At 41.8% G+C, this 12,958-nt stretch overlaps 17 non-coding genes across 17 annotated transcripts; 1 reads left to right on the top strand and 16 right to left on the bottom strand.

Annotated features, from left to right (window-relative positions):
• The first annotated feature begins 661 nt into the window (after positions 1-661).
• trnae-uuc (transfer RNA glutamic acid (anticodon UUC)) lies at positions 662-733 on the top strand. The gene has a single exon. It is a non-coding gene; the product is annotated as a tRNA-Glu (tRNA).
• A 276-nt stretch (positions 734-1,009) lies between these two features.
• Positions 1,010-1,081, bottom strand: trnae-cuc (transfer RNA glutamic acid (anticodon CUC)). The gene has a single exon. It is a non-coding gene; the product is annotated as a tRNA-Glu (tRNA).
• A 1,742-nt stretch (positions 1,082-2,823) lies between these two features.
• Positions 2,824-2,895, bottom strand: trnac-gca (transfer RNA cysteine (anticodon GCA)). The gene has a single exon. It is a non-coding gene; the product is annotated as a tRNA-Cys (tRNA).
• An 806-nt stretch (positions 2,896-3,701) lies between these two features.
• On the bottom strand, positions 3,702-3,773 carry trnac-gca (transfer RNA cysteine (anticodon GCA)). Its single transcript has one exon. It is a non-coding gene; the product is annotated as a tRNA-Cys (tRNA).
• Positions 3,774-4,579: 806 nt separating this feature from the next.
• trnac-gca (transfer RNA cysteine (anticodon GCA)) lies at positions 4,580-4,651 on the bottom strand. Its single transcript has one exon. It is a non-coding gene; the product is annotated as a tRNA-Cys (tRNA).
• A 798-nt stretch (positions 4,652-5,449) lies between these two features.
• trnac-aca (transfer RNA cysteine (anticodon ACA)) lies at positions 5,450-5,521 on the bottom strand. Its single transcript has one exon. It is a non-coding gene; the product is annotated as a tRNA-Cys (tRNA).
• A 187-nt stretch (positions 5,522-5,708) lies between these two features.
• On the bottom strand, positions 5,709-5,780 carry trnar-gcg (transfer RNA arginine (anticodon GCG)). The gene has a single exon. It is a non-coding gene; the product is annotated as a tRNA-Arg (tRNA).
• A 548-nt stretch (positions 5,781-6,328) lies between these two features.
• Positions 6,329-6,400, bottom strand: trnac-gca (transfer RNA cysteine (anticodon GCA)). Its single transcript has one exon. It is a non-coding gene; the product is annotated as a tRNA-Cys (tRNA).
• An 807-nt stretch (positions 6,401-7,207) lies between these two features.
• On the bottom strand, positions 7,208-7,279 carry trnac-gca (transfer RNA cysteine (anticodon GCA)). Its single transcript has one exon. It is a non-coding gene; the product is annotated as a tRNA-Cys (tRNA).
• Positions 7,280-8,085: 806 nt separating this feature from the next.
• On the bottom strand, positions 8,086-8,157 carry trnac-aca (transfer RNA cysteine (anticodon ACA)). The gene has a single exon. It is a non-coding gene; the product is annotated as a tRNA-Cys (tRNA).
• A 187-nt stretch (positions 8,158-8,344) lies between these two features.
• Positions 8,345-8,416, bottom strand: trnar-gcg (transfer RNA arginine (anticodon GCG)). The gene has a single exon. It is a non-coding gene; the product is annotated as a tRNA-Arg (tRNA).
• A 548-nt stretch (positions 8,417-8,964) lies between these two features.
• trnac-gca (transfer RNA cysteine (anticodon GCA)) lies at positions 8,965-9,036 on the bottom strand. The gene has a single exon. It is a non-coding gene; the product is annotated as a tRNA-Cys (tRNA).
• Positions 9,037-9,834: 798 nt separating this feature from the next.
• On the bottom strand, positions 9,835-9,906 carry trnaf-aaa (transfer RNA phenylalanine (anticodon AAA)). Its single transcript has one exon. It is a non-coding gene; the product is annotated as a tRNA-Phe (tRNA).
• A 187-nt stretch (positions 9,907-10,093) lies between these two features.
• Positions 10,094-10,165, bottom strand: trnar-gcg (transfer RNA arginine (anticodon GCG)). The gene has a single exon. It is a non-coding gene; the product is annotated as a tRNA-Arg (tRNA).
• Positions 10,166-10,713: 548 nt separating this feature from the next.
• Positions 10,714-10,785, bottom strand: trnac-gca (transfer RNA cysteine (anticodon GCA)). Its single transcript has one exon. It is a non-coding gene; the product is annotated as a tRNA-Cys (tRNA).
• Positions 10,786-11,591: 806 nt separating this feature from the next.
• trnac-gca (transfer RNA cysteine (anticodon GCA)) lies at positions 11,592-11,663 on the bottom strand. The gene has a single exon. It is a non-coding gene; the product is annotated as a tRNA-Cys (tRNA).
• An 806-nt stretch (positions 11,664-12,469) lies between these two features.
• Positions 12,470-12,541, bottom strand: trnac-aca (transfer RNA cysteine (anticodon ACA)). The gene has a single exon. It is a non-coding gene; the product is annotated as a tRNA-Cys (tRNA).
• Positions 12,542-12,958: the final 417 nt, after the last annotated feature.

Consider the following 12,958-nt stretch of genomic DNA (forward strand, 5'->3'; position numbering starts at 1 on the left):
CTCCGACAAGCTCGGAGATTAAAGGGTTAAATAAACTGCAGGCTGGCAGCCAGTTGATTTTCGAATGAACAATTTCATCGCTACTCTGTAACTGCTTCATTACTTCCAAGGGTGTAATGCCATGTTGTTTTGATGTCACAGGCTTGCCATTTTGAAGCCTTATCACTAATTGCCACCTGGACATGGAGAATAAATTGTAATCTGAGTTAAACTGAACGAGCGAATAATCAGCAACTTTGCGGATTAAAAATTGGTCTCACTTTCATTATTAACCTCACAATATGTTAATTTTGTACCTTGACAGACCGATGATAGGCAGATTTTCATCTAGATAACTGTTCAATGTGTGTTTTCTGATGCATGACACAAGTATTTTCACCTGAACAAGAGCTTAATTACCAGTTCAAGGTATCAATTCAGCAATCACAAGAATCTGCCCAAAAAACCTGAATCCCCGGGTTGAGTAAAAAAAACAGATCCCTTGAATGCATACAACACCATATAATTCAGAAAACCGTCCTTTTGGAGGATTCTTGTTTTGCCAAATTATTATCACATTGTTACAGTCACAGACCTAAAGCAACAGGCCTCTACAAGATCCTGCGCCCACACTGACCACATGTATGGGAAGTGCGCCAATGGCCAGTTTAAGGTGTCCAAATCCCATATGGTCTAGCGGTTAGGATTCCTGGTTTTCACCCAGGCGGCCCGGTTTCGACTCCTGGTATGGGAACTCATGCTCCTTTTTGCTTCCCTCCTCAAAAATCCAGCACATCTTCCTGCATCAGATGTCGAGGTTCTGTCTAACACTTTGCCCCTTCGATAGCTCAGCTGGTAGAGTGGAGGACTGTAGGTTGGAGTGTTGGCAATCCTTAGGTCGCTGTTTTGACTCCGGTTTGAAGGATGTCTTTTTTTCAAGTGCTCACCATTTTTTTGGATTGGAGCTGGCTTTCTCGCAGCTGTTAGCAGAGCTTGAATTCGCAGTTCACAATTGGAAGCCAAAAGAGCTTTCCCTGACCGGGAATCGAACCCGGACCGCGGCGGTGAGAGCGCCGAATCCTAACCAATAGACCACCAGGGAGGGGCTGGTGGGTTGGTGGGCTGGTAGGCTTACCTCCTTATAACAAGGTGAGAATAAGCAGACAGCTATTCTTGCCACTGTCACATCTAAAACCAACAACTCTGTAGCAATCGGGAGTCTCTACTATCGGTGGGCCAGTGGCGCAATGGATAACGTGTCTGACTACGGATCAGAAGATTCGACTCCTGGCTGGCTCGCTCTGTGCTTGTTTTTCTCCGGCTTATTTTGTTGTTGTGTTTTTTTTTCTTCTCCAAAATCTAGAAGAAAAGGCAAATCTCCAGGCATTCTTCTTTTTTTCCAAAAACGACATATTCTGCACACCCATTCCGATGTCTAGGGGAGACACGGACATGCTTTGCTATTGCCATTTGTATGTCAATTTTGGACCTTGACAGACCGACGATAGACAGTTTTTCATCTAGATAACAGTTGCAATGTTTGTTTTCAGATGTATGACAAGTATTTTCACCTGGACAAGAGCTTAATTACCAGTTCAAGGTATCAATTCAGCAATCACAGGACTCTTAGATCCCTTGAATGCATACAACACTATATAATTCAGAAAACCGTCCTTTTGGATAATTCTTGTTTTGCCAAATTATTATCGCATTGTTACAGTCGCGGACCTAAAGCAACAGGCCACTACAAGATCCTGCGCCCACACTGACCACATGTATGGAAAGTGAGCCACTGGCCAGTTTAAGGTGTCCAAATCCCATATGGTCTAGCGGTTTGGATTCCTAATTTTCACCCAGGCGGCCCGGGTTTATGGATATGACAAGCATGCCTAATACCAAAAAGATCCCCTCGAGAGGATGTGCCACTGAGTTACAATCACATAGAATCTTTCTATATAGATATGTTTGCACTTATTCCTAATCTGCCAAATCAATAAGCAGCCCTCGGATTTGCTCTACCACTGAGCTATACCCCCAAAGATTCCCTGGATCATAACCACACACAAGATGACACACTCACTTTTGAATAAAGTTTTTGGATATGACAAGCATGCAAGATACAAAAAAGAGAGGATGTGCCACTGATTTATAATCACATACAGAATCTTTCTATATAGATATGTTTGCACTTATTCCTAATCTGCAAAAACCGGGGACCAACCAAAGATTAAGTTAGATCCTTCGATTCAACAATATCAAACATTGACTCCTTCACTGTAAACTCAGGTCTTTGGTTACTCCAGATCAGAATCAGCAACTCTACAACTCAAAACCTCCAAATAAGACAAGTCCAAAGGGGACACCCAGATTTGAACTGTGGACGACTTGATTAAAGAACCACTTTGAAATCATGTCGTTGATTATGTCAAGCAAGCCAGATCCAAAGCGTAGACCTATTGATCTGCAGACAAATGCTCTGTTGTTGAGCTATAACCCCGTACTGCATGAGCACAAACCTCAAAAATGAATTTATGTCAAGGATTTGTTTATTCCTAATATGCAAAGCCCAAATTAGGCACATGGAATGAACCTGGGACCTCTTGATCTGCAATCAAACGCCGTTCCATTGAGATATAACCCTGTACAGTATGAGCACAAAAAAGGCAGGAAGATATGACTACACATATTCCTAACATGCCCAATCCAAAGGGGGCATCCGGATTTGAACCGGGGACCTCTTGATCTGCAATCAAACGCCGTGCCATTGAGATATAACCCCGTACAGTATGAGCACAAAAAGGCAGGAAGATATGACAACACATATTCCTAACCTGCCAAATCCAAAGGGGGCACCCGGATTTGAACCGGGGACCTCCTGATCTGCAGTAAAATGCTCTACCACTGAGCTATACCCCCACAGACTCCATAGATCATAGCCTCACACAAGATGACAGACTCAATTTTGAATAAAGTTTTTGGATATGACAAGCATGCCAGATACAAAAAAGAACCTCTCGAGAGGATGTGCCACTGAGTTACAATCACATACAGAATCTTTCTATATAGATATGTTTGCACTTATTCCTAATCTGCCGAATCCATAAGCGGCACTCGGATTTGAAACGAGCACCTCTTGATCTGCACTCAAATGCTCTACCACTCAACTATGCCCCCACATCTTTGCAGAAAAATGCTCTTTCATTAAGCCATACCCCTACAGACTTCTGTGTTTAGAGCCAAAGATTAAGTTAGATCCTTTGATTCAACAATATCAAACATTGACTCATTCACTGTAAACTCAGGTCTTTGGTTACTCCAAATCAGAATCAGCAACTCTACAACTCAAAACCTTCAAATAAGACAAGTCCAAAGGGGACACCCAGATTTGAACTGTGGACGACTTGATTACAGACTCACTTTGAAATCATGTCGTTGATTATGTCAAGCAAGCCAGATCCAAAACGTAGACCTATTGATCTGCAGACAAATGCTCTGTCGTTGAGCTACAACCCCGTACTGCATGAGCACAAACCTCAAAAATGAATTAATGTCAAGGATTTGTTTATTCCTAATATGCCAAGCCCAAATTAGGCACATGGAATGAACCTGGGACCTCTTGATCTGCAATAAAACGCCGTGCCATTGAGATATAACCCCGTACACTATGAGCACAAAAAGGCAGGAAGATATGGCTACACATATTCCTAACATGCCAAATCCAAAGGGGGCACCCGGATTTGAACCGGGGACCTCTTGATCTGCAGTCAAATGCTCTACCACTGAGCTATACCCCCAAAGACTCCCTGGAACATAGCCTCACACAACATGACACACTCACTTTTGAATAAAGTTTTTGGATATGACAAGCATGCCAGATACATAAAAGAACCTCTCGAGAGGATGTGCCACTGAGTTACAATCACATACAGAATCTTTCTATATAGATATGTTTGCACTTATTCCTAATCTGCCAAATCCATAAGCGGCACTCGAATTTGAACCGAGGACCTCTTGATCTACACTCAAATGCTCTACCACTGAACTTTGCCCCCACATCCTTGCAGAAAAATGCTCTTTCATTAAGCAATACCCCTATAGACTTCTGTGTTTCAAGCAAAAGATTAAGTTAGATCCTACGATTCAACAATATCAAACATTGACTCCTTCACTGTAAACTTTGGTCTTTGGTTACTCCAAATCAGAATCAACAACTCTACAACTCAAACCATCCAAATAAGACAAGTCCAAAGGAGACACCCAGATTTGAACTGTGGACAACTTGATTACAGACTCACTTTGAAATTATGTCGTTGATTATGTCAAGCAAGCCAGATCCAAAACATAGAAATATTGATCTGCAGACAAATGCTCTGTTGTTGAGCTATAACCCCGTACTGCATGAGCACAAACCTCAAAAATGAATTTATGTCAAGGATCTGTTTATTCCTAATATGCCAAGCCCAAATTAGGTACATGGATTGAACCTGGGACCTCTTAATCTGCAATCAAACGCCGTGCCATTGAGATATAACCCTGTACAGTATGAGCACAAAAAGGCAGGAAGATAAGGCTACACATATCCCTAACATGCCAAATGCAAAGGGAGCATTCGGATTTGAACCGGGGACCTCTTGATCTGCAGTCAAATGCTCTACCACTGAGCTATACCCCCACAGCCTCCCTGGATCATAGCCTCACACAAAATGACAGACTCACTTTTGAATAAAGTTTATGGATATGACAAGCATGCCAAATACAATCCTCTCGAGAGGATGTACCACTGAGTTACAATCACATAGAATCTTTCTATATAGATATGTTTGCACTTATTCCTAAACTGCCAAATCCACAAGGGGCACCCGGATTTGAACCGGGGACCTCTTGATCTGCAGTCCAATGCTCTACCACTGAAGTATACCCCCACATCTTTGCAGAAAAATGCTCTTTCTTTTAGCCATACCCCCACAGACTTCTGTGCTTAGAGCCAAAGATTAAGTTAGATCCTACGATTCAACAATATCAAACATTGACTGCTTCACTGTAAACTCAGGTCTTTGGTTACTCCAAATCCGAATCAACAACTCTACAACTCAAAACCTCCTAATAAGACAAGTCCAAAGGGGACACCAGGATTTGAACTGTGGACGACTTGATCACAGACTCACTTTGAAATCATGTCGTTGATTATGTCAAGGAAGCCAGATCCAAAACGTAGACCTATTGATCTGCAGACAAATGCTCTGTCGTTGAGCTATAACCCCGTACTGCATGAGCACAAACCTCAAAAATGAATTTATGTCAAGGATTTGTTTATTCCTAATATGCCAAGCCCAAATTAGGCACATGGAATGAACCTGGGACCTCTTGATCTGCAATCAAACGCCGTGCCATTGAGATATAACCCCGTACAGTATGAGCACAAAATGGCAGGAAGATATGGCTACACATATTCCTAACATGCCATTTCCAAAGGGGGCACCCAGATTTGAACCGGGGACCTCTTGATCTGTAGTCAAATGCTCTACCACTGAGCTATACCCCCACAGACTCCCTGGATCATAGCCTCACACAAGATGACAGACTCAATTTTGAATAAAGTTTTTGGATATGACAAGCATGCCAGATACAAAAAAAGAACCTCTCGAGAGGATGTGCCACTGAGTTACAATAACATACAGAATCTTTCTATATAGATATGTTTGCACTTATTCCTTATCTGCCAAATCCATAAACGGCACTCGGATTTGAACCGAGGACCTCTTGATCCGCACTCAAATGCTCTACCACTGAACTATGCCCCCACATCTTAGCAGAAAAATGCTCTTTCATTAAGCCATACCCCTACAGACTTCTGTGCTTCGAGCCAAAGATTAAGTTAGATCCTTCGATTCAACAATATCAAACATTGACTCCTTCACTGTAAACTCAGGTCTTTGGTTACTCCAAATCAGAATCAGCAACTCTACAACTCAAAACCTTCAAATAAGACAAGTCCAAAGGGGACACCAAGATTTGAACTGTGGACGACTTGATTACAGACTCACTTTGAAATCATGTTGTTGATTATGTCAAGGAAGCCAGATCCAAAACGTTGACCTATTGATCTGCAGACAAATGCTCTGTCGTTGAGCTATAACCCCGTACTGCATGAGCACAAACCTCACAAATTAATTTATGTCAAGGATTTATTTATTCCTAATATGCCAAGCCCAAATTAGGCACATGGAATGAACCTGGGACCTCTTGATCTGCAATCAAACGCCGTGCCATTGAGATATAACCCCGTAAAGTATGAGCACAAAAAGGCAGGAAGATATGGCAACACATATTCCTAACCTGCCAAATCCAAAGAGGGCACCCGGATTTGAACCGAGGACCTCTTGATCTGCAGTCAAATGCTCTACCACTGAGCTATACCCCCACAGTCTCCATGGATCATAGCCTCACACAAGATGACAGACTCAATTTTGAATAATTTTTTTTGGATATGACAAGCATGCCAGATACAAAAACGAACCTCTCGAGAGGATGTGCCACTGAGTTACAATCACATACAGAATCTTTCTATATAGATATGTTTGCACTTATTCCTAACCTGCCAAATCCATAAGCGGCACTCGGATTTGAAACGAGCACTTCTTGATCTGCACTCAAATGCTCTACCACTCAACTATGCCCCCAAATCTTTGCAGAAAAATGCTCTTTCATTAAGCCATACCCCTACAGACTTCTGTGTTTAGAGCCAAAGATTAAGTTAGATCCTTCGATTCAACAATATCAAACATTGACTCCTTCACTGTAAACTCGGGTCTTTGGTTACTCCAAATCAGAATCAGCAACTCTACAACTCAAAACCTCCAAATAAGACAAGTCCAAAGGGGACACCCAGATTTGAACTGTGGACGACTTGATTACAGACTCACTTTGAAATCATGTCGTTGATTATGTCAAGCAAGCCAGATCCAAAACCTAGACCTATTGATCTGCAGACAAATGCTCTGTCGTTGAGGTATAACCCCGTACTGCATGAGCACAAACCTCAAAAATGAATTTATGTCAAGGATTTGTTTATTCCTAATATGCCAAGCCCAAATTAGGCACATGGAATGAACCTGGGACCTCTTGATCTGCAATAAAACGCCGTGCCATTGAGATAAAACCCTGTACAGTATGAGCACAAAAAGGCAGGAAGATATGGCAACACATATTCCTAACCTGCCAAATCCAAAGGGGCCACCCGGATTTGAACCAGGGACCTCTTGATCTGCAGTCAAATGCTCTACCACTGAGCTACACCCCCACAGACTCCATGGATCATAGCCTCACACAAGATGACAGACTCAACTTTGAATAAAGTTTTTGGATATGACAAGAATGCCAGATACAAAAAAGAACCTCTCGAGAGGATGTGCCACTGAGTTACAATCACATACAGAATCTTTCTATGTAGATATGTTTGCACTTATTCCTTATCTGCCAAATCCATAAGCGGCACTCGGATTTGAACCGAGGACCTCTTGATCTGCACTCAAATGCTCTACCACTCAACTATGGCCCCAATTCTTTGCAGAAAAATGCTCTTTCATTAAGCCATACCCCTACAGACTTCTGTGTTTAGAGCCAAAGATTAAGTTAGATCCTTTGATTCAACAATATCAAACATTGACTCCTTCACTGTAAACTTAGGTCTTTGGTTACTCCAAATCAGAATCAACAACTCTACAACTCAAACCCTCCAAATAAGACAAGTCCAAAGGAGACACCCAGATTTGAACTGTGGACAACTTGATTACAGACTCACTTTGAAATTATGTCGTTGATTATGTCAAGCAAGCCAGATCCAAAACATAGAAATATTGATCTGCAGACAAATGCTCTGTTGTTGAGCTAAAACCCCGTACTGCATGAGCACAAACCTCAAAAATGAATTTATGTCAAGGATTTGTTTATTCCTAATATGCCATGCCCAAATTAGGCACATGGAATGAACCTGGGACCTCTTGATCTGCAATCAAACGCCGTGCCATTGAGATATAACCCCGTACAGTATGAGCACAAAATGGCAGGAAGATATGGCTACACATATTCCTAACATGCCATTTCCAAAGGGGGCACCCAGATTTGAACCGGGGACCTCTTGATCTGTAGTCAAACGCTCTACCACTGAGCTATACCCCCACAGACTCCCTGGATCATAGCCTCACACAAGATGACAGACTCAATTTTGAATAAAGTTTTTGGATATGACAAGCATGCCAGATACAAAAAAAGAACCTCTCGAGAGGATGTGCCACTGAGTTACAATCACATACAGAATCTTTCTATATAGATATGTTTGCACTTATTCCTTATCTGCCAAATCCATAAACAGCACTCGGATTTGAACCGAGGACCTCTTGATCCGCACTCAAATGCTCTACCACTGAACTATGCCCCCACATCTTTCCAGAAAAATTCTCTTTCATTAAGCCATACCCCTACAGACTTCTGTGCTTCGAGCCAAAGATTAAGTTAGATCCTTTGATTCAACAATATCAAACATTGACTCCTTCACTGTAAACTCAGGTCTTTGGTTACTCCAAATCAGAATCTGCAACTCTACAACTCAAAACCTTCAAATAAGACGAGTCCAAAGGGGACACCCAGATTTGAACTGTGGACAACTTGATTACAGACTCACTTTGAAATCATGTCGTTGATTATGTCAAGCAAGCCAGATCCGAAACATAGAAATATTGATCTGCAGACAAATGCTCTGTTGTTGAGCTATAACCCCGTACTGCATGAGCACAAACCTCAAAAATGAATTTATGTCAAGGATCTGTTTATTCCTAATATGCCAAGCCCAAATTAGGTACATGGATTGAACCTGGGACCTCTTAATCTGCAATCAAACGCCGTGCCATTGAGATATAACCCTGTACAGTATGAGCACAAAAAGGCAGGAAGATAAGGCTACACATATCCCTAACATGCCAAATGCAAAGGGAGCATTCGGATTTGAACCGGGGACCTCTTGATCTGCAGTCAAATGCTCTACCACTGAGCTATACCCCCACAGACTCCCTGGATCATAGCCTCACACAAAATGACAGACTCACTTTTGAATAAAGTTTATGGATATGACAAGCATGCCAAATACAATCCTCTCGAGAGGATGTACCACTGAGTTACAATCACATAGAATCTTTCTATATAGATATGTTTGCACTTATTCCTAAACTGCCAAATCCACAAGGGGCACCCGGATTTGAACCGGGGACCTCTTGATCTGCAGTCCAATGCTCTACCACTGAAGTATACCCCCACATCTTTGCAGAAAAATGCTCTTTCTTTTAGCCATACCCCCACAGACTTCTGTGCTTAGAGCCAAAGATTAAGTTAGATCCTACGATTCAACAATATCAAACATTGACTGCTTCACTGTAAACTCAGGTCTTTGGTTACTCCAAATCCGAATCAACAACTCTACAACTCAAAACCTCCTAATAAGACAAGTCCAAAGGGGACACCAGGATTTGAACTGTGGACGACTTGATCACAGACTCACTTTGAAATCATGTCGTTGATTATGTCAAGGAAGCCAGATCCAAAACGTAGACCTATTGATCTGCAGACAAATGCTCTGTCGTTGAGCTATAACCCCGTACTGCATGAGCACAAACCTCAAAAATGAATTTATGTCAAGGATTTGTTTATTCCTAATATGCCAAGCCCAAATTAGGCACATGGAATGAACCTGGGACCTCTTGATCTGCAATCAAACGCCGTGCCATTGAGATATAACCCCGTACAGTATGAGCACAAAATGGCAGGAAGATATGGCTACACATATTCCTAACATGCCATTTCCAAAGGGGGCACCCAGATTTGAACCGGGGACCTCTTGATCTTTAGTCAAATGCTCTACCACTGAGCTATACCCCCACAGACTCCCTGGATCATAGCCTCACACAAGATGACAGACTCAATTTTGAATAAAGTTTTTGGATATGACAAGCATGCCAGATACAAAAAAAGAACCTCTCGAGAGGATGTGCCACTGAGTTACAATCACATACAGAATCTTTCTATATAGATATGTTTGCACTTATTCCTTATCTGCCAAATCCATAAACGGCACTCGGATTTGAACCGAGGACCTCTTGATCCGCACTCAAATGCTCTACCACTGAACTATGCCCCCACATCTTAGCAGAAAAATGCTCTTTCATTAAGCCATACCCCTACAGACTTCTGTGCTTCGAGCCAAAGATTAAGTTAGATCCTTCGATTCAACAATATCAAACATTGACTCCTTCACTGTAAACTCAGGTCTTTGGTTACTCCAAATCAGAATCAGCAACTCTACAACTCAAAACCTTCAAATAAGACAAGTCCAAAGGGGACACCAAGATTTGAACTGTGGACGACTTGATTACAGACTCACTTTGAAATCATGTTGTTGATTATGTCAAGGAAGCCAGATCCAAAACGTTGACCTATTGATCTGCAGACAAATGCTCTGTCGTTGAGCTATAACCCCGTACTGCATGAGCACAAACCTCACAAATTAATTTATGTCAAGGATTTATTTATTCCTAATATGCCAAGCCCAAATTAGGCACATGGAATGAACCTGGGACCTCTTGATCTGCAATCAAACGCCGTGCCATTGAGATATAACCCCGTAAAGTATGAGCACAAAAAGGCAGGAAGATATGGCAACACATATTCCTAACCTGCCAAATCCAAAGAGGGCACCCGGATTTGAACCGAGGACCTCTTGATCTGCAGTCAAATGCTCTACCACTGAGCTATACCCCCACAGTCTCCATGGATCATAGCCTCACACAAGATGACAGACTCAATTTTGAATAAATTTTTTTGGATATGACAAGCATGCCAGATACAAAAACGAACCTCTCGAGAGGATGTGCCACTGAGTTACAATCACATACAGAATCTTTCTATATAGATATGTTTGCACTTATTCCTAACCTGCCAAATCCATAAGCAGCACTCGGATTTGAAACGAGCACTTCTTTATCTGCACTCAAATGCTCTACCACTCAACTATGCCCCCAAATCTTTGCAGAAAAATGCTCTTTCATTAAGCCATACCCCTACAGACTTCTGTGTTTAGAGCCAAAGATTAAGTTAGATCCTTCGATTCAACAATATCAAACATTGACTCCTTCACTGTAAACTTTGGTCTTTGGTTACTCCAAATCAGAATCAGCAACTCTACAACTCAAAACCTCCAAATAAGACAAGTCCAAAGGGGACACCCAGATTTGAACTGTGGACGACTTGATTACAGACTCACTTTGAAATCATGTCGTTGATTATGTCAAGCAAGCCAGATCCAAAACCTAGACCTATTGATCTGCAGACAAATGCTCTGTCGTTGAGCTATAACCCCGTACTGCATGAGCACAAACCTCAAAAATGAATTTATGTCAAGGATTTGTTTATTCCTAATATGCCAAGCCCAAATTAGGCACATGGAATGAACCTGGGACCTCTTGATCTGCAATAAAACGCCGTGCCATTGAGATAAAACCCTGTACAGTATGAGCACAAAAAGGCAGGAAGATTTGGCATCACATATTCCTAACCTGCCAAATCCAAAGGGGCACCCGGATTTGAACCAGGGACCTCTTGATCTGCAGTCAAATGCTCTACCACTGAGCTACACCCCCACAGACTCCATGGATCATAGCCTCACACAAGATGACAGACTCAATTTTGAATAAAGTTTTTGGATATGACAAGAATGCCAGATACAAAAAAGAACCTCTCGAGAGGATGTGCCACTGAGTTACAATCACATACAGAATCTTTCTATGTAGATATGTTTGCACTTATTCCTTATCTGCCAAATCCATAAGCGGCACTCGGATTTGAACCGAGGACCTCTCGATCTGCACTCAAATGCTCTACCACTCAACTATGCCCCCAATTCTTTGCAGAAAAATGCTCTTTCATTAAGCCATACCCCTACAGACTTCTGTGTTTAGAGCCAAAGATTAAGTTAGATCCTTTGATTCAACAATATCAAACATTGACTCCTTCACTGTAAACTTAGGTCTTTGGTTACTCCAAATCAGAATCAACAACTCTACAACTCAAACCCTCCAAATAAGACAAGTCCAAAGGAGACACCCAGATTTGAACTGTGGACAACTTGATTACAGACTCACTTTGAAATTATGTCGTTGATTATGTCAAGCAAGCCAGATCCAAAACATAGAAATATTGATCTGCAGACAAATGCTCTGTTGTTGAGCTAAAACCCCGTACTGCATGAGCACAAACCTCAAAAATGAATTTATGTCAAGGATTTGTTTATTCCTAATATGCCATGCCCAAATTAGGCACATGGAATGAACCTGGGACCTCTTGATCTGCAATCAAACGCCGTGCCATTGAGATATAACCCCGTACAGTATGAGCACAAAATGGCAGGAAGATATGGCTACACATATTCCTAACATGCCATTTCCAAAGGGGGCACCCAGATTTGAACCGGGGACCTCTTGATCTGTAGTCAAATGCTCTACCACTGAGCTATACCCCCACAGACTCCCTGGATCATAGCCTCACACAAGATGACAGACTCAATTTTGAATAAAGTTTATGGATATGACAAGCATGCCAGATACAAAAAAAGAACCTCTCGAGAGGATGTGCCACTGAGTTACAATCACATACAGAATCTTTCTATATAGATATGTTTGCACTTATTCCTTATCTGCCAAATCCATAAACAGCACTCGGATTTGAACCGAGGACCTCTTGATCCGCACTCAAATGCTCTAACACTGAACTATGCCCCCACATCTTTCCAGAAAAATTCTCTTTCATTAAGCCATACCCCTACAGACTTCTGTGCTTCGAGCCAAAGATTAAGTTAGATCCTTCGATTCAACAATATCAAACATTGACTCCTTCACTGTAAACTCAGGTCTTTGGTTACTCCAAATCAGAATCAGCA

This window comes from Carassius carassius, chromosome 38, assembly GCF_963082965.1.
Source record: "Carassius carassius chromosome 38, fCarCar2.1, whole genome shotgun sequence".
NCBI lineage: Eukaryota > Metazoa > Chordata > Actinopteri > Cypriniformes > Cyprinidae > Carassius > Carassius carassius.